We start from the raw sequence: 18,615 nt of genomic DNA on the forward strand, positions 1-18,615 counted from the left end.
GGGTCTATGTTATTGGAATTTTAGAGATTTAAATTCTCTTTCAAATTTAAGGCATGTTTCTTCTGTGTAAAGGAAACAATGATCAGTGAGGAAAATGGAAATGACTTCAGGGGACACCATCAAAGACTACCATTTTTCTTTATACTGATATAAACATATCTTTGAAAAAATAATCAAGTATATTAAAATATCAAAAATAGGATCAGATAATAAAGAGGAGCACACAAAGGGGAAATAAAAGTATATAGCAACTGAGAGTCACACAGTTCCAATATGGGTATGAGAATAGGACTCTAGGTAAAACACTCTGTAGATTTCTCTGTATTGGATTGTCTTTTTTTAAAGCTAAAGATAAAGTGCTGTCAGGTTATAAGTTTGTTTACTGTAAGCAAAATTGACCAAAAGAAATAGACACTGTCCTTAAATTGAAGTTTAAAGTTGGAACCACATAAAAAGGTAATCTTTATAAATCATCAAGTTGGCACAGCAGGATAAAAGACAGGCATGTAATATTAGGCAAGCCAAAAGTTTCTCCTTTGTGATTGCCCTTGCTCTTCAGAGCTCTTTCCTTCTTTTTGACTGGTAGCCCATGGCAGTCTAAGGAGGTCAGCATTCCAGCAGCCCAAGTCTCATGAAGAAAGGACAGAAACATGTAACCTGAAATGACACAGCCGCTGATGCAGCTTGTTGCTCAGTTAGCTTATATTTTGAAGTATATCATGTGAGCTGAATTGCAAAGAATAGCATTCGACAGGGTGAAGGATTGCATATACTAAAGAGAAGGCAAGATTCCTGGGGAGGCAAAAGTCTGAAGGACAAGTGCCTTTAGCACCAACTGAAAGTCTATCTGTATAAATGTGACCTCAAAAAATTGGACAGCACTGATAGCAAACTGGACAAACTTACTTAGTTTTGTTGCTTACTTAGGAATACTCTTTGATGACTTTGATTTGAATAAAGCAGGACTACTTTCTTTATTCATATTTCCATCTATATTTGGGATGGCATATTCCAGTGGAAAGAGAGCTGCAGATTCTACTTCATGTGGCCTCAAGGAAACATTGTGGATAGGTATAGGATCTGACCTAATATCTAGCTACTTAATATCTCTGAACCTCAGTTTAGAAATCAGTGATACCAATTTAAGAGGCTGATTTTTGTAGATCAAATGACATTTGGGATGTAAGTAAAAAATAAGTATTATTTATTATCATAGTAATCCTACCTGGTCTATGCTGGACTCAATATTTTGCTCATAGAAATAACCCAAGAAATACCTATTTAAACTGTAGCCTAATTTCCTTATCTTCCAAAAGGATGTAAGAATTTCCTGTATATTGTGCAATACCATTTTTTTTAATAAAATGGGCTAATTATATGAAATCATTTTGAGAAATAAAGTGAAATATTTTTACTGATATTTTAATATTCAACTTAACAACATTCATTCCATGCCTGCCATATACCAAGTTCTGTGCTGATCTTTGGGATTACTAGGATGAACTGCATATAGTCACTACCTTAAAATAAAAATATGTTTATTCTCTTTTTAATTTATCCATACTGAAACTTTCTTTGCCCCATTGCTTTTAACTGCTAACACAGATTTAAGCTCATATACTTTGAACATTTTCTATATTTTTCCTGGCTTTAAACTTTTGGTTCTCTCATTGATTTTTAATCTAGGATCAGGGTAGGAGCAGGTTTTTTCAAATTGCAGTCTTCTCTAAGATTCTGTAATATAAGACTCTGCAATGTCTGCTAGGAGTGCTACCCGATGCCTATAATCACTGCAATAGTAAGAGTTGCTACTTACAAGTGTGTTTCCTTCAGGTATGTTTGGAGGTCCAAAAAGAGTTGAGATCCTTTCTCTAGAAATATCTTTGTTTTTTGGTTAGGATGAATTTTACCTTCTTCACCAGGCACCGTAGATTCCCATATTAATTGCTATTGTAAGAAATCTATTTATCCTTTGTCAGTATCATCCAAAGGGCTTCATAAATCATATGAAAGTGATTTCCCCTAAGCAGAAATTTTAAGTTATGTTTCATAAAATGAAAAGAAAAAGTATTCTATCTTAAGTTTACAAGAAAAGTATGGAATACATATTTTAAATAATTCCAACCCCAAATTCATTAGCTTTACCAAACCTTCCAACCCCCAATCTTATTCCTTTTCTTCTTTAAATGAGACCCCAAATTAACTTCCTGTAGCTGTGTGCAATATGTCCTGTTCTTTGTGAAAAACCCCACCAAACTCCTGTAAAGGATGTTTAATAAATACGCTTTACATTCCTTCAGGAAACTTTGCCATTAAGCTACTGTCGAACTTGTGGCCAAAATTTCAAAAATAATTATCAGCTCTTTTTTTTTTTTATTGCTGCTGATTTGGGTGTGTCTTTCACTGTGGCTGGATGAGGAAAATCAAATCAGCAGTAAAGCCACAAATAACCAGGGAAATTTGAGCATATGAAATAGGAACAAAAACATTTTTCTTTGTTTATGGTTAAAAGTTAGCAATCTTTATTTAAATTATTTCTACTTACAAAGAGGAAGAATTTGACATTTGCACTATGAAAACATTTATTTTGAAAAGTTAATAAGTTAAAGTTTTCTGTTTTAAAGTTTAGCTGTGTATAGTTTTCATTTTAAGAGTTTATATGACAAAATTCATTTATTATAAAAATTTCCTTTTAGCATATTACCTAAAACATTGTTTCCTAGGTTTGTTTTGTACCTGTTTTCTATACCATGGTTTAAGGTTCTTTTCCCTCATTTTTGAACTGCCACTGATTTCAAATCCCTGTCCCCAAACCAATATAATGACCGTTCTATGTCCCTTTATCTTCAAAACATTCCCACTTGGTCCTGTACTTTATTAGCCTTCACATTTCCCTTAAAATATCTCCTAAATGAACCACAGAGGATTCTCCCCTAAATGCTCAGGATCACAGTTTGGGAACAATTACTCCATGTGACTGATTTCTCCCCAAACAAACACTTTGATCATTTAAAAATGATGGCCCTTGCCAAGAGCACTAATGAGCTGACTTGTGCGTTGTGGTGGGTACACAATGGAGGAGAAAAAATGGGCTCAGAATTAGACTCCCTCTTTATTTATCCAAGGGGAGCATTAGTGAGAGAGTTATTTTTAAAAAATTAATACAATTTTGGCAGCTTCCCTTGATTTGAAAATGAGAAGGTTTTAAGTAGGTGACTAGTGAAGAGGCTTTCTTTTTTCTTTGTAGATGTCTGTAAAAAACAGAAAGATGAAAATCTTTCCGTGGACATCATGGAACCAGGGATCTAATGGCACCTTACCCACTAATAACAACCAAGGGGTTATTTCCCAGCCTCTCCCACTTAATGTCCAGAAAGATAAACATCTGGTTAAATAATAGCATGCATGCTTTTTGGGGATATGGTGCTAAATACAAATGTAACCATTTCACTCCTTGGCTATTTGTTTTGTGAAGGCTCATTTGTCTGTGTGAAATGCTTTCACTGGAGAAGAGAAAGTGAGGCCGGGGAGAATAGGAGAGGGGGCACTTCCCCTTGTCTTTTCCTTTGACCCTGCCTCTCCCTGCCCTTAGAAGGTACATTTAGGGAGTGAGTCTTCAACTGGGAACTCTAGGAAGATCAAAGGGCTAAGGAAGCCACTATTTTAGGAGGGCTCTCTTAGGGTTCAGAATTCAGGAGTTCTTTTGATAATAATAGCTAATGTATATACTGCACTTATTACATACCAGGTGCTCTCGTATGTACTTTGAAAGTATTAATCTGTTTAATCATCCCATAACTCTATTGGTGTAAGCTGTTATATTCTCTATTTTGTAGATGAGGAAACTGAGATACTGAGACGTTAAATAACTTGCCCCAAATCATGCAGATTAATGGTGAATGCAGGGCTTGAATCCACTAGTTGCTCTGTGGGTGTGATTTTGTAAGTTATTCCAGTTGTTCTCTGCTGACTCAGACTTAAAATTCTTTTTGTATTCAACTCTGATAGGCAAGTGAACTTTTTCATGATAGAGATTGATTACCAAGACTCCTGATGTGAGAATTGCCTGCTTTCTTTCTCTCTCTTTCAAGACTATTTGGAGAAAATTTTAATTTTTTTTAATGATAAGTTACACTTAACTCAGTCAGTGTTTATTTTTTTTTTTATCAAAGTTATACATGAAGTTAAGACATTAGTCTAGAAAGCTTTTAGTTAAACATAGTATTCCTCTGGCTTCTCCATCTGTCTACTCATCAATCTCACTTGCTAGAGGCTACCACCTTCAACAGCTTTAGTTTTTTGTTATTGTTGTTTCTTATTTACATTAACCTTCATGTTTTTCAACACTATATGCCATCAGACTTTTCCTGATTTATCTATTTTAGGCATTATATGTTAACTTTCTGTTATGATACTTTAATATTAGCACTCTTACACTCACACCTTCCCTTCCCTCACTCTTTTCATTATAGTTCTGTCACAATTTTTGTTTCAATTACTAGTTGACATTATTGTGATTTTCTAAATATTTCCAGTTGAGCCAAGAATTATTATATAATTATCATTCCTTTTGTATTCAACCTTCTTTCATGGACTTAATAATTGCCTTAGTTTAATTTACTTACATTTTGTCATATCTATAGCTAATTTACCCAAAGATGCCAGCAAATCTCTCAAACTCCTACCAATCTTTTCCTCAAACACAGAAACATTAAATAGTGTCTATCCCCATTTAAAATTTTGTTTTCTTTCTATTGCTTTCCATCACCTTACTTCAATTTGGACTGAAGACTGTTGGCCTGACACACATCTGTGAACATGGGCTCCTCTTTGCCATATTTCTATGTCTCCAGGCCTTATTTACAATGCCTTCTTATCCTTGGTCAAATCCTTCATTTTGCTAATTTTCCTCAGGAGTTTCCCAATACGAATGTAGCGGAAACAAATGCTTTGAGTCCTTTTATATCTGGAGATGTCTTTATTGAATTCTGTCTTTTGATTGATAGTTTAACAAGCTACATAATTCTAGGTTGACAGTATTTTCTCCTTAAATTGTGGAAGCATTCTTCTAGCCTCCAGTCAGTTTTAGAAAAGCCTAACACCATTCTAATTCCCATCCTTTTGTATGTGATCTTTCTCTCTCTCTCCCTCTCTCTCTCTATTTCCAGTGTTCTATAATTGCATGACCTACCTATTAATTTATTACACCAGACACTTGATAGTCTCTTTCAACCAGAAAGCTCATATTATAAACTTCTGGGATATTTTCTTGTACTTTATTTTAAAATTTCTTCCCATGCATTTAAAAATTTATTTTTGTCCTTTGAGGTTTTCCTATAAGGCAGATGTTGAACTTCTCAGATTATTTTTTTTTATTTATTCTTTTTTATAATCCAGCTCTTTGTTTTTCTATTTCCTGACATATTTATTATTCTTATTCTTCAAGAATTATGTTGAGTTAATATATTTATTTACATTTTTAATTTACAAATGCCTCTCTTTATTATTATTGTTCCTGTTTTTATGAATCCTATGTATTTTCTTATCTCTTGATAATATTAACAATAGTTGTTTTTTAAATTTTCTTTTTTGTGTATTATTTCTGCTTATTTGGGGTTCCTTTTTAGATTTGCTTGTTTTGATATTCCTCTTCCATTTTGGGACTTTCCCCAAAGACTTTAACTTCATTAAAGCAGAGGTTATTTTACTCAGCACTTTGAACATGTTGTATGTATTTGGTGCGCAATAAATAAATATATAATATAGTGATTATAATTTATTATACATATAATGTAATAATTATACTCATATATAAGTGTTATATAATATATGACCTATAAGTATAATATATAAATATTATATATTATATAGTATTATATATCATATATTAATTTCTTTTAACTCATTCCTGCATGCTCATATTTTAAAAAGAGGCACTAAAATGCCTCTTTTGGAGTTGGCGTGTTGGGCTTGTTGACTGCCAGGCATTTTTGTAGAACATGTTGATGCAAGCTTTTCATTGAGGATATCCGAGTTTCAGTATCTGAAGGACTTTAGAACCATTCATCCTTCTAGAGTAGACTCCTTAAGTCTTCTGGGTGAAGGGATACATTTTTTGCCACTGGCATTTCTGGGAGAAAAGTTGAGAATGGGTGCTGAGGGTTCCATTGCTTGGTATGTAGGCTTTAATACCCTAGTTCAGAGTACTGCACTCCTCTCTTCCCTCTGCAATGCCAGGAGATCCTAAGTCAAGACTCTGGAAACTGCCTGATTTAATGTCTGTCTCATGCAGGTCTGGGAGCGGTCTCCTGGCTATGAATAAATGAGTGCAATGAATGACTGAGCCTGGGAGTCCAGCTTTTCCGATAATGGCTGTTGCAGGCAGTTTTGACCTTATCTCTCATCGTACCTTGTGCTTCCAAGTGATGAGCCTCTTGAACATTCTGTGGGGAGGGAGGGACTTACTAACTTTTTTATCATTAATATCCTCATCTTCCACTGCTGCAAGCACTGAGGTTGTAGATTTTTCATTTTACGAAGTAATATACAATGCTTTCATACACTTTTTATCTTCGAAAAATTTTTTGAGATGTATTATCCACTTCTGCTCACATTTTCATTCTCTATGAATACGTTTTTATCCTTTTACTATGATTTTAGTACACAGGGGGGATTAAGGTATATGTTCAATCCACAAGTTTCAACTAAAAGTCCACTTTGGCAACTTTACCTCAGCTGGTATAATATCTAGAACAGATAGATAGTCATTTTCCAATTCCAGGATATACCAAATACAAATCTGTAGCACTATTTTTGAGTGAATACTATAGTAAAGTATATGCACCATTAGTCTATTTGTCTTCCTGATTTCCAAAACATTGCTATCATTATTTCATTTAGATAATGTTCAAGATGATGATAAAAATTTCTTATTTGAAATATGATGAAAATAGAATAGGCACTTAGGTGTAAGAAAATAATTCAGTACAAGTTGATAAACACTAGTCTGTATTTTGATCTACAAACAGTGTGATATGATGGACAGGCAACAAGCATTTGTTGAATATTCACTTTGAGAGGCAGTAGATTCAGCATTTAAAAGCTTTGGAGTCAGAATGCACGCGGTTTTGAATTGAATGAATCTGGGTTAACCAACAGCCTCTGACACTCGCTAACTTTCAGTCTTATTTCACTTGCCTTAGATTTATCATCTATGCAATGAGGGCAATAATCATAACTACTTCATAGCATGGATAGTGCACATTATTAAAGTTGTTAAACACCACTGGCTATAGAATCAAATTACTTGTGTTTGAATCCTGCCTCTGTTACTTAATAGTTGATCTCAGTCAAGCTCAACTTCTTTCAAAACTGAATTTAGGTGACTAGATTTTGGTCTTTGAGCCAGTGAGATAATGAGATTTAGATTTGTATGATGCGATTTTGGACTTTGAGTGGATGCTATAATAAAACAAGACTCTTTGGAATTGTGGGAGAGGATGATGTATTTTGCTTGTGGGAGGGACATGATTTGTTGAGGGCCAGAGGTGGGATTGTGGTAGGCAAAATTCTAAAACCTCAGGATTCCCACCTCCTTGTGTGCATGCCCAGTATAACTCCACTTCTTGAGTATTTAAAGAGTTTTCTATTAAAATGCTTTCAGAGTATCCTAGAAGAAATAGTTGGAGTTTCTTAAAGTAAAGAAATAAATCATTTTAAAAGAGTTTTTAAAAACATCAAACACTTTAAAAGAACATTGACTGAATGTTAATTATCCATGTACTAAAATATATTTACTCATTTACTAGAAGGACTGTTGAAAGAGGAATTACATAATTGGTATAGCAGAGATTATACTAATGAGTACTTACCATGTGGTTGAAGCTGTATATGTTTTAATTTACTTATTTCTAATGGAATCCTATGAGGAATAACAACTATACCTTGCCTATTTCACAATTGAGGAAATAGAGGCACCAAGAGGTAAAACAATTTGCCCAGAGGGTAAGTGATAATAGAATAAAGAACTGTTCAAAATAATAATCTACATAATTGTGTAATGCTATTTAAAACCATTATTACAGAAATATATCTACCTAAATCTATATCCATATCTATACCTATCTATATCTATCTGTCTTCCCAGATTTTTCCTCTGGAAGAGGAGTGTAAGCCCCAAGCATTGGGTATACTACATAGATCAGGGAACTATAATATTATCCAACTAGTGTCAGTTATTTCAACTGTAGACTAATGGAGAGATCATTTTGAAAGTTCAACCTTATTTCAGTAAGGATAGATGGCAAACCTCCTATGAGAAATTATGGAACTTCGTCTGGAAATGACTACTAACTTAGTCCATATTTTGGAAAGAATGATGAATATGTTTATAACAAGGTATCACAGGGCAAGACATTATAGGCTTTTGAAGGTCTTGGTAAATTCAATGAAAAATAAGTCACATGTATAAGATGATGCAATATGAAATTTGAAGTAACCAATTCCATAATATGTATTTCTCACTATAGTAAGTTCAGCTGATTTAAAGATGAGTAAAACATGGTCCTTACCCTCAAGAGTCTCTAGATAGGACATCTGCTTTTTTTCGCTTTCAAAAAGTTAGTAGTATGTAACTCTTACTGTAATATACTCAAGGTGTGGTAAGTCATGAGGAAAATGATTTATTCTGGGAGCTCGCTCTGACAGTTATAGAATAAAAATCAGATTGAAGAGTTTTGGATGACTATACCCATTCTTTGTCTATTTTCACCAGCAGCTCCCAAATAATTCCAAATTTAGTTTCTCATAAATACTTTTTCAAATTATTCAAACTTACTGCTTCTTTGACTAGTTCTCATTTAAGTATACATCTAAGCATGGTGCTAACTTGAAGGTCAATAAGAAAAACAGGATGAGGGGTCTGTCTTTTATGAAAATGTGCTGCTTTTGAGAATTTTTTTTTTTGATAGGAAAAAATGGCAGATTTTCTCTTGTAAACCGTATGTTCTTGCATTTCTGATATCTGGAATCAGTAGCTTGCCAGAAACGTTCCCAGTCAAAAGCCAGACTAACCCATGAAGGTGTCCAAAGAAGTCTGTTCTGATTACTAAAGATGTTGAACTAGTCCTGACTTCAAACAGTAGATATTTCCACACTTTAGTGGTGTATGACAGCTCTATTCATTCCACAATGTCAAATTCTTTGGTTTTGGCCATTGGGTATTTACGCATTTCTGGCTAGGGAAGCAGAGAAACCTAATTTGATTCTCAAGCCAAAAGTTTTTAGGCCCTGTTCCTTTGGAACTTGGACTGGAGGATTTTGGCACTGCATAAAGACAAGGACAGAGCAAGTAGTCACACATAACTAACTGACTCAACAGAACATATTCAGGGAGAAAGATCATGCCTACACATTGGATAACCATTCTCCAAGGCAGACTGACAACACCCTGGATTCAATCACCCTTAAATAAACACACAAGGAAAGCAAGGCTTTAACATACCTTCCGGCACTGCTTTCCAAAGCAGCCTGATTGGTTTGAGTGCCATAGGCCAGGCTGCAGATGCAACCATTACTGTTGTTCTTACTTATGTCTGTCTGCTGTCTGCTAACAAGCATTCATATGCTTTGGATCATTAAAGTCACAACCTCCTATGCCAATCTATTCCTCTCCACGGATTTCCTGTAGATTGGAAAGAGAGATGCTATTTTCTGTTTCTTTTTTCTCTCTGTTAGGACCTCCAGTAAGGGTTATTTCTGAGGTCTGAATATTGTAGCTTGCACCCTTGCCCCCATTGAGCATATAAATTGTGTTCCCATTAAGCTTGTTCTTTTTGCCTGATTTATTTCGTTTTCTGTTGTACGTGCCTTTTCAATGCAAGGCAAGTGATTTGTGCTGGAGCTGCGACAGACAAAAAATGCTGTAACTTAAGCTATTTCCTGGTGCCATTGCTATCTGTGAGAGATCTGCCGTACTTACACCCTTGCTAAATTTCTTCTGACAGACTCCAGGTGGTCGGGATTTTCACAATCCATCCCATTTCTGAATTAGAACTTGCCATTTGGGGCTCTGTGGATTCTTCCCTCTCATCTTAACTGTTGGTAGCAGGTTGAGTGTATTTGTATATCTACCTGTAAAAGGCCACATGTGTCCACAGGTATAATCAGAGGTAGAGAAACATAAGTTTCTCTTTCAGAGAAGGCACAGAAGACAGATACTGGAGAGAGAGAGAGAAAGAAAAAAATTGTCACTTCTTGTAGTATTATGCAGGCTGCCCATCTAAACCCATCATTGCCTGGCACCTACACACTAAGGGCAAGGATCCAGCCAACTTGTGAGTGGGCACCATGCCATTTGAGCAGATGGGCATGGAAGTCGGCAGCCAGTAGACCATGTATGTGCATCAGCAGTGGGTGTTGAGGGCACGATTCCCAGAGGAGAATGTCCTAACAGCTGTCTGGCCTGAGCCAACGTACTTACGACCAAGGAAAAGTGCCATCCTTCAATCCTGCTGAGTTGGATTAACCTTCAGAACTAATCTGCTTTTTCGGCAGTAGAAGGTGAGTTTGGGGTCTATGAAAACCTCAAAGAATAACTGAAGAAAGGAAACTGGAAAGATACAATTATTAGACATTCACTAAAGATGCCAACAACATTCATATGCATGTTTTAAATATTTGACCAAAAGTCCATTAATTCTTGAAAGAACGTCATAGTTATTAAAAGCTTTGCCTCCCACAATGCTTTTAGAAGTGACCTTTCGACACAGGGAGAGCATTTTCAGTGAGTTACATAGTACATTTCCATCTTTGCACTAAGAAAAAATGATGTGCAAGGAAAGGTGTCAAAAGACTGTAGAAATCTGACTGTGGGTAAATGTCTTTGTCAAACTTTACATATCATAGATCAAACTTGATATATCGTGGATTACAGCTTTCCAAAGAAGAGAATTTCTTCTTTAGTGATTGAACATATACCTGAAAAAGTAAGAAGTAAATTTGATATTTCAACTTAAGCCCTTCTGGACAATGAAAGAGACTGAAATATGAGACTGAAAATAAAGCCTGTTTCTAATCTGTTGAGTATTTCCAGACTGTTAAACATCATGAAATTAGATATAGTTTGTTTCTGCCCAACATAGCCAAATGGCGATTTGACAATGATTTGTTTCATTTAGCTAAAAATAGGTAGACCATTTTAATAATTTAGACCCTCAATAACTGTTTATTTGTTTTCTATTTTCCTTTGTTTTGAGGTTTTGTGAGATAGTTTTCTTGGTATTGTTTTCTACTGCCTTGAATCTTTTTATTTAAAAAATAACATATGACTTGCCATTGTGGAGAAAATATCTGTTTGGCCCAAGTGTTCTAGATACCCATCTATATTTTCTTAATCTATCTAAACGCTTTCCTTTTGTTTACAGAGGAAATATCTCTGTATGGAGAGTAAAAGAGATGAATAAGTTATTTTATCCGCTAATGGTAGTAACTTTAGCTCTGGCTCTAATGAATTATCTAATGTGTTAGATCTAATACCATTGGTAGTATTATGAGTGAAATAAGATGTTTCTGTGTCTATTTGGCCCTTATTTTCTCATAGCAATTTGGAAATTCATGGCTAAATATATATGAACCTATAAAGAAAAAAAGTAAGCTAAAAATTAAGACAATACATAAATGCACTTTACATGAAGAAAATGTAAAAAATTGTATTACCCAGATATCTCTGTGTTTCTTGCTTCTGGTAGTTTTTATCTTACAAGCGCATTTGAAGGCTAAAATTGTGGAGCGTCCAAGTTCCATATGAATGATACCTCTCAGTCTGAGAAAATTCTTGGAGAGAAACATTCTATTGAAAGTATGCAAAAAAAAAAAAAAAAAAAAAAGAAAACTAAAACAGTATTTAGCAATAAACAAGGAAGTGTGCGCTGTATATAGTTCATTTTTATTTAAACAGGAAAGTAAGAGGCAGTTTGATTTTCTTCTTGGAGGAACACACATGTTTGTGACTAAATAAAGGAGGGAAAATATAAAGGAGTTAGAATCATTCCAGCAAGCACTTACCTTTGGCTATCTGGGATAAGAATATGTGGTTGAAGCTGAATTTCACTCGACTAGACTTATCCCAGGATTGAAAGGCTGGTGAGAGCTTCAGGTGCCCCAGATGCTGACTAAAGAATACTCAAGAAACTAAAAAAAAAAAAAAAAAGCTGATAAACTTTAGTATACCCACCAAAAGGTTTCTGAATCTTTCCCTTTCATTTTCTGCAGGGGATAAAAGAGATGAGAGTGTCAGATTTCTGACTGACAATGTACAACCAAAAAAGGTTTATGGAAAAATTTTTTAAAAAAGACATTTGCTTATGCCCAATATGGTAATTGAATGATATTGTGGGCAGATGGAGGAAGAGAATACAAATGTTAAACAGTATACTGTGGTACATTCATAAGGAGTAAAACAAGATTTGGGTTTTCCATGGTTTGTGTCATTACCTCTCATTAGGACTATGAAGGATACATTTAGTTAGTGGTAGAGTAATTATGAGGCATGTGTAAATTTTATATGTGCCTACAAATATGTAAAGTTAGAATATTAAATGCATGATAAGGTAATGTCCTTATATGTTCTTAACTTCCTTTTTTTTTTTTCAAAATCAGTTACCTACCACATACACATGATTGAAAAAATAGAGCCGTCACTTAGGTTGATGTTTATTATTTCTAAACAACTAAATTTTTGTGAGTTTAAGAAATACTGGCCACCTCTCCACATTCCAAAGAAAAAATGCTTCACTAACTTTCCTTAATTTCTGATTGTAGTAGCTTTAAGAAAAAGAACTTGCAAAACAAATGAAGATTTGAACATAAGACTTGGGATACACCAAAAGCAAACAAGCAAACAAACAAACAAAAACTCTTGAGAAACTGAAGATAAAAACTAAACTTAACCAAAAATTTATTTCTGTTTTTCATCCAAGTATCCAGGGAGGTTGCTAACGGGAGGTATGCCTCAGAAAATGTACATGTCTGTGAAAATGTTGGAACTAATGCTTTTATTCAAGTGATTTTATTTCAATTCTAAGCCACAAGATATAAACTTTCATCAAAAATGGTAATCTATTTAAAATCAGAGCTATGTGGAATGTTTCATGTTTATGTATAACTCTCATAGTAGATGCTCCTAAACAAGGAAAATAATATGCTCAAATTCTGTTATTTTTACAGTTTGTAATATATCAAGTACTAGACCCACCCATCAGTTTCATATTTTTTAAATAGTTAAAAGAAAAAAGGAATGGAAGAAAAAATGGAGACAGTTTGAAAAAGTGACTTTTAATTCCTTTTCTTGGAGGAAAAGGTATCTGAAAAACTTAATTTTGATGCTTATTCTAATAAGAACAAAAAGAAATTTAAAGGAAAATACGCATTACACATCTTGAATACTTCATTTTCCACTTTGCTTTGCACAATTAGAAAGCTAAAGTACCTGGGGAGGGCAGAGGAGTGGAAGCAGGGAGCATAGTGGGCAGTGATAAAGGAGAAAACTCATAGATTTGATCTAAAAAAGTTGCAGTGATATATAATATTAACCTAATTTTGAGTTCAAAAAAATCCAAGTCAAAAGATATTTGTATTTCTGTTTTTTTCAATGGTAGCTACAGATGATTTCTATTTACTGGAAAAATAAATCAATAGGAAGATGGCATCACTGAAAAAAAGATAAGGTCTGACATTTTTTTTTTTCTCCTCAAAGGAAGGGTTGCCATCAACTCATGTATTTATTATGAAAGCTCAGTTGCTTAAGATGCAGAATACTGTGAGAGAAAAAACAGTTTAAGACATAACCATGTCACCTCAAAAGAAACTGTTAAGTAGCATTCTTAATAAATAGGCTGGAGAAGTGTAGAATTGTTAAGGCCTCTTTCTGCTAAAATGCTGGAAGTAAATTGACAGGTAGCAATTCATAAAATTCTCAGATGGGAATTAAAAAATGATATTGAAACCAATATTTCATAATTTAAGAGTAAAAGAACTAGCAAAAAAAAATCAGGCTATAAACAACTTAAATATGTGGTGGGTATACATACATGTTCACTTATGTTTAGAGGGAATATCTGTATACTATTTCAGATTATTTGGAGACATAAAAAGAAATCAGACATACATAAAAATCATATTTTCAGGCTTCCTCAGAAGAAATCCTTCTGTATTTCACAGAGAAAATAATGTATTAAAATTTTTATATCAAGCTACTGCTAATATTTTGACTTTTATTTTAGGTTTTCAAATTCAATGATTAATTAACAGTTCCTGCTAAAGTGAAAAGGATCTAAGATTAAACAATGGAACCCAACCTTGCCAGTATTCTGAAACTTATCCAGAAGCAATTTACAGAACAAGATGTAGGTTTTTTGATGTCAGGTACATTTAAAAGTTCTGATATCCAGAACTTTATCCCAAATGAAGGATTATCCAAAATGAAGTATGTGCTCTCTTTGCAATACTAGTATTAGAGATATTTTATAATGTCAACAAACAGGTACATTTTAAGCACCTGCTATTAGAAATTACTGGCATATGAGTGTAACTAAACATGAAATGTTTACTGGCTAAATTGAATGGTTTATAAAAAATCTATGGAAAAGAATATAAAAAAGAATGTATATATATGTATACGTATATATACATAAAAAACTGAATCACTTTGCTGTACAGCAGAAATAAATACAACATTGTAAATCAACTGCACTTCAAAAAAAAAAAAACTGATGTCTTAAGTGGGACTGTTTCTCAAGAGAGTGTCCCATAAAAATTTGCAAAATTATCAGATACTGCTAATAAGCTATTGATAAATAATTACATAAACTGTAAGATTTTCTCTATTTATACTGTGGCTTAGGAGAATCCTTTTTTCCCTTCAAACTTAACCTCATGAGACTGTGATTGACCTCAAATTTTCTTTACAATTATTATTTCAATTAAGTATGTCACAGAAACACAGCTCTTTTGAAACATCCTAAGTTTTTCAGATATCCATGCAAGACAACTGAGCAGCTTTGGATCCAGAATTTCCTAAATGATAAGTCTCAGTCAGCATAATCTGATTTGGCATAACATATTTCTGTACCTAATGCTTAACTGAGAAAGACATTAAAGCAAAAGACAGGTGATGAAAGTTCTCTTTTCTTCCGTATCTTCATAACTTGATTGAACATGATAGATTAGCTAGCTTATTGATTTAGGAATGATCAGCAATATTACTTCCCCTAAAGGAATAGTAAGATGATTCATAACAGATTTGAAATCTGATTTCTAGCTTCCTGCATAAATGTGTACAAATTTGTAAGTTTGGCTCTCTTCAAATTTCTACCTTAGGAATATCCACTTATGCACACAGGGGATCTCTGTAGTTCCCCAAGAATTTAGTGACTGTCTTTATACATATACATTTATATTTCTGGAAAAACAATAAAGTGCAATAGCTGAGGGCTTAGATCCACGTTAAAACATCACCCATGCTTTCACTAGCTGTGGATTTTCAAAGTTACTTTAAAGGTATGTGTCTGTGTTTCTACCTTTATGAAATATATGTTATTGATCTCTTAATGTTTGGGTGATAATTAAATATTTTAGTACATGCAAAACACTTAGAACAGTGCCTGGCAACTAATAGGCACTCAGTAAATGTTAGCAGGCAGTATTATTGTTGTATCATTTCTCAAGTTGAATTATTGTTTATACAATGGAACCAATGGTTTCCTTCAAGGGTGGTATGCGCTCAGTAACTGGTCACTTCTGATTCCATTTCTTCCCATTAAAATTTGTTTCCCAAACTTCAGTCATTCACTTATTGTGTTTGTGCTTTTTTCCCCCACATTTCATATACTTAAATAACTTTATATTAATGGAAAATGTATTCATGTCACTAATAAATGGCTCTGATGTGATAAATTTTTCTACTAAACCTTAAGATTATGTAAATAATAATTAAAATTGAAACATTCATCAGCTAAACTCATCTCTTGTACCCCTGGCAGTATGTACACAACACATTTTGAATCATTGCCTTATAAGAAAGCTTTCTATAGGTGACTAGAAGGGAATATTTAGAGGATTATGGACCACTATGCCCATTAAAATCCAGTAGTGATAGGACAAAAGATGGCATGGACTTGGCCATAGAAGAAATGGTAAAACTGACACAAGTGAATGCCCAGGTGCCTATTCATTGGTATCGTGGAGACATTTACATACTACCGCTTTCTCTAATATTTCAAGCTTGAGGTACTTTACATGCCAAAAGAATGACTTTTACGCCAAGACTATAATCCAGCAAGAAAATGGAACAAGAAAACTCCCTCTATCCCAGAATTCTCTGACCTTTGTAAGCTGAATATGACATGTATACTAAATTTTCACTGAAGATTATAAATCTTAGTATAATGAGTAATAGTTGAGAGTAGTAAATTCTAAATGCATAGCAATATAAAACAAATTCTATTTCCTTAAGAGGCTTAAATACCAAATATATGTATATTCTCCCCCTGCTGAGAAGCTGAAATATCAATGAATAACAGGTATGAAGTTTTGGTTGCTAGGATTTCTCCCATTAACTATTATTCTGTTCACAGCTTTCTTATGCAAAAGACCTTTCATTTCAACGTTGATTGAGTGTCAACTATGGTTATCTTAATTATGGTAATGTTAACACCTATAAAATTCTCTAAAATACATGATGGCTCCACAAAATAGTTTATTTCTCGCTATATAGAAGTTCGAAGGAAATTTTCTACCTGAATTCTCTGTCCTCACTGCAACTTTTCTCTAAGTATAAAATTATTCCAAAATAAAAAGTTTACTAAATAAAACAAAGTGAGTTTTCCTGGCCTGTGCTTGGCTTTTCTTGACATGGTGATTCAGGGCCCCCAACTTGCATCTTTGTCCTCCCATAAGGCCTCGGTTAATGTTTACTCCCAGCCAGTATACTAGGAAAGAGAACATTGCAGGGGGAGCACTCACTGGTTAATAGCCTTGGAGGGGGAGTGGTTCTCATTGTTTCTGCTCATTTGCCTTTGGTCTGAAATAGTCACGTGGCCACTCTTAACTGTAAGGCAGGCTGAGAAGTGCAGTCTGGAGATGTGCCCAGGAAAGAGAGCACAGAATTTGGTGAGTGACCACCAGGCTCTTCCTTCCTCCCATATATCAATTTGCACCTGTCTTCCAACACTTAGAAATACACCCATACACCTCCTCAAAGGAGACAACCAAAAGTCCCATCCAGTTACTGCCTCAAGCTCCAGTTCCAGAATCTCTGGTGATAAGTAGCTTTCTCCATCAGGCCCAAATTTTCTCCAGGGTGTTAAGAATTTAGAACTTGAAAAATAAGCTCTCTGTCCTGCTTTCCCCATCATATCCAATAGACAATGGTGGAGCAAGAACTTGATACCTGGAAATAAACAAACAAACAAACAAGCAAAAATCCTCTCATTTGTAAAGGAAAGAATGGTAAATGACCAACAGTCTCTGGACCAAAGTGATGATTGTAATCCTGCTGGGCAGGTCCTGTGAGACCCTGTCCTGGCAGTAGAGACAGTTTCTGGCTCTTCTTTCTGGGAGAATTTCCCATATCCATTGTTCTCCCGGGTTTCTGGCTCTGCTTTCTGGAGTCTCCTCCTTCCCCATTATCCTTCTTGGGCCACATCTGAAGTGGGCATTGAAGAGAATGGCTTCCTTGAAGGTTGTACTGCCTTCATAATTCAGTTTTTGTGGAGCAAATATGGGATTCAGGGATTGAATAGAATCACAGGGTTTTTAGGCCAGGTTTTTGGTTTCTTTGGGAATACAGTTCCCTCAAAATCTTAGTAGACATTGATCTAATCCCCTCAGTCTTTTGCATGTGCTGGTAAGCAGAGTCAAAGACATCCAAAGTTCTTTTCTAGACATGGTACTTGAGCCTGCTTTATTTAAAGATTCCTCGCACTCACGTCTTTCTCTCTCTTTGTCTCTCTCAGTCTCTGCCTCTGTCTCTTCCTTTTTCTTCCTACTGCTTTGTCCCAACCCTTTCCACTCTCTCCTTCATTCAAAGTACTGGAAAATTCCTGTTTAGTGAAATAGTGCTTTTAATGAGAGCTTCTACTTAAATTTTCAAGATAATGATTTTTAATTATAAATTCCTCCTTTTTTTTTTAATTATAGAATCTGTCTATGATGCTTCTTCAGGAGAAAGAACAATAAGGCATTTAAAACAAATTTGTTCCAAAAGCACTTATTGTGTGATTATTATATATTTATATATATCTGGATAACAGTAGAAGACAGGGAAATTAATAGCACATTAACTCCGAAAAAGCTGAGTTCCTAACATAGCATAAACACAAAGTGTTTCAATATTAAATATTTTGTTCCAGTTATTACTACAGCATTGCAGATCACACTGAAACATAGAGGTGTAAAACAATGATTTTTTTATGCTTATGGAATCTGGTCAAAAATTCAGATAAGGCACAACAGGAACGCCTTATTTCTCCTACAGTGTTTGAGGTCTCTGCTGGGAAGACTTGAAAGCTGGGGGTTGTTCAATGGCTGGAAGAAGGAATCATCAGGATATCTTTATAC

The 18,615-nt window shown here is 34.5% G+C and overlaps 1 protein-coding gene across 1 annotated transcript in view; it reads left to right on the plus strand.

The window, feature by feature from the left end:
• The window catches only part of ARHGAP15 (Rho GTPase activating protein 15), a 609,541-nt gene that overhangs the window by 57,353 nt on the left and 533,573 nt on the right, over nt 1-18,615 (plus strand). The gene's annotated exons all lie outside the window — the stretch shown is intronic.

The sequence above is a fragment of the Balaenoptera musculus genome, chromosome 7 (genome assembly GCF_009873245.2).
Source record: "Balaenoptera musculus isolate JJ_BM4_2016_0621 chromosome 7, mBalMus1.pri.v3, whole genome shotgun sequence".
NCBI lineage: Eukaryota > Metazoa > Chordata > Mammalia > Artiodactyla > Balaenopteridae > Balaenoptera > Balaenoptera musculus.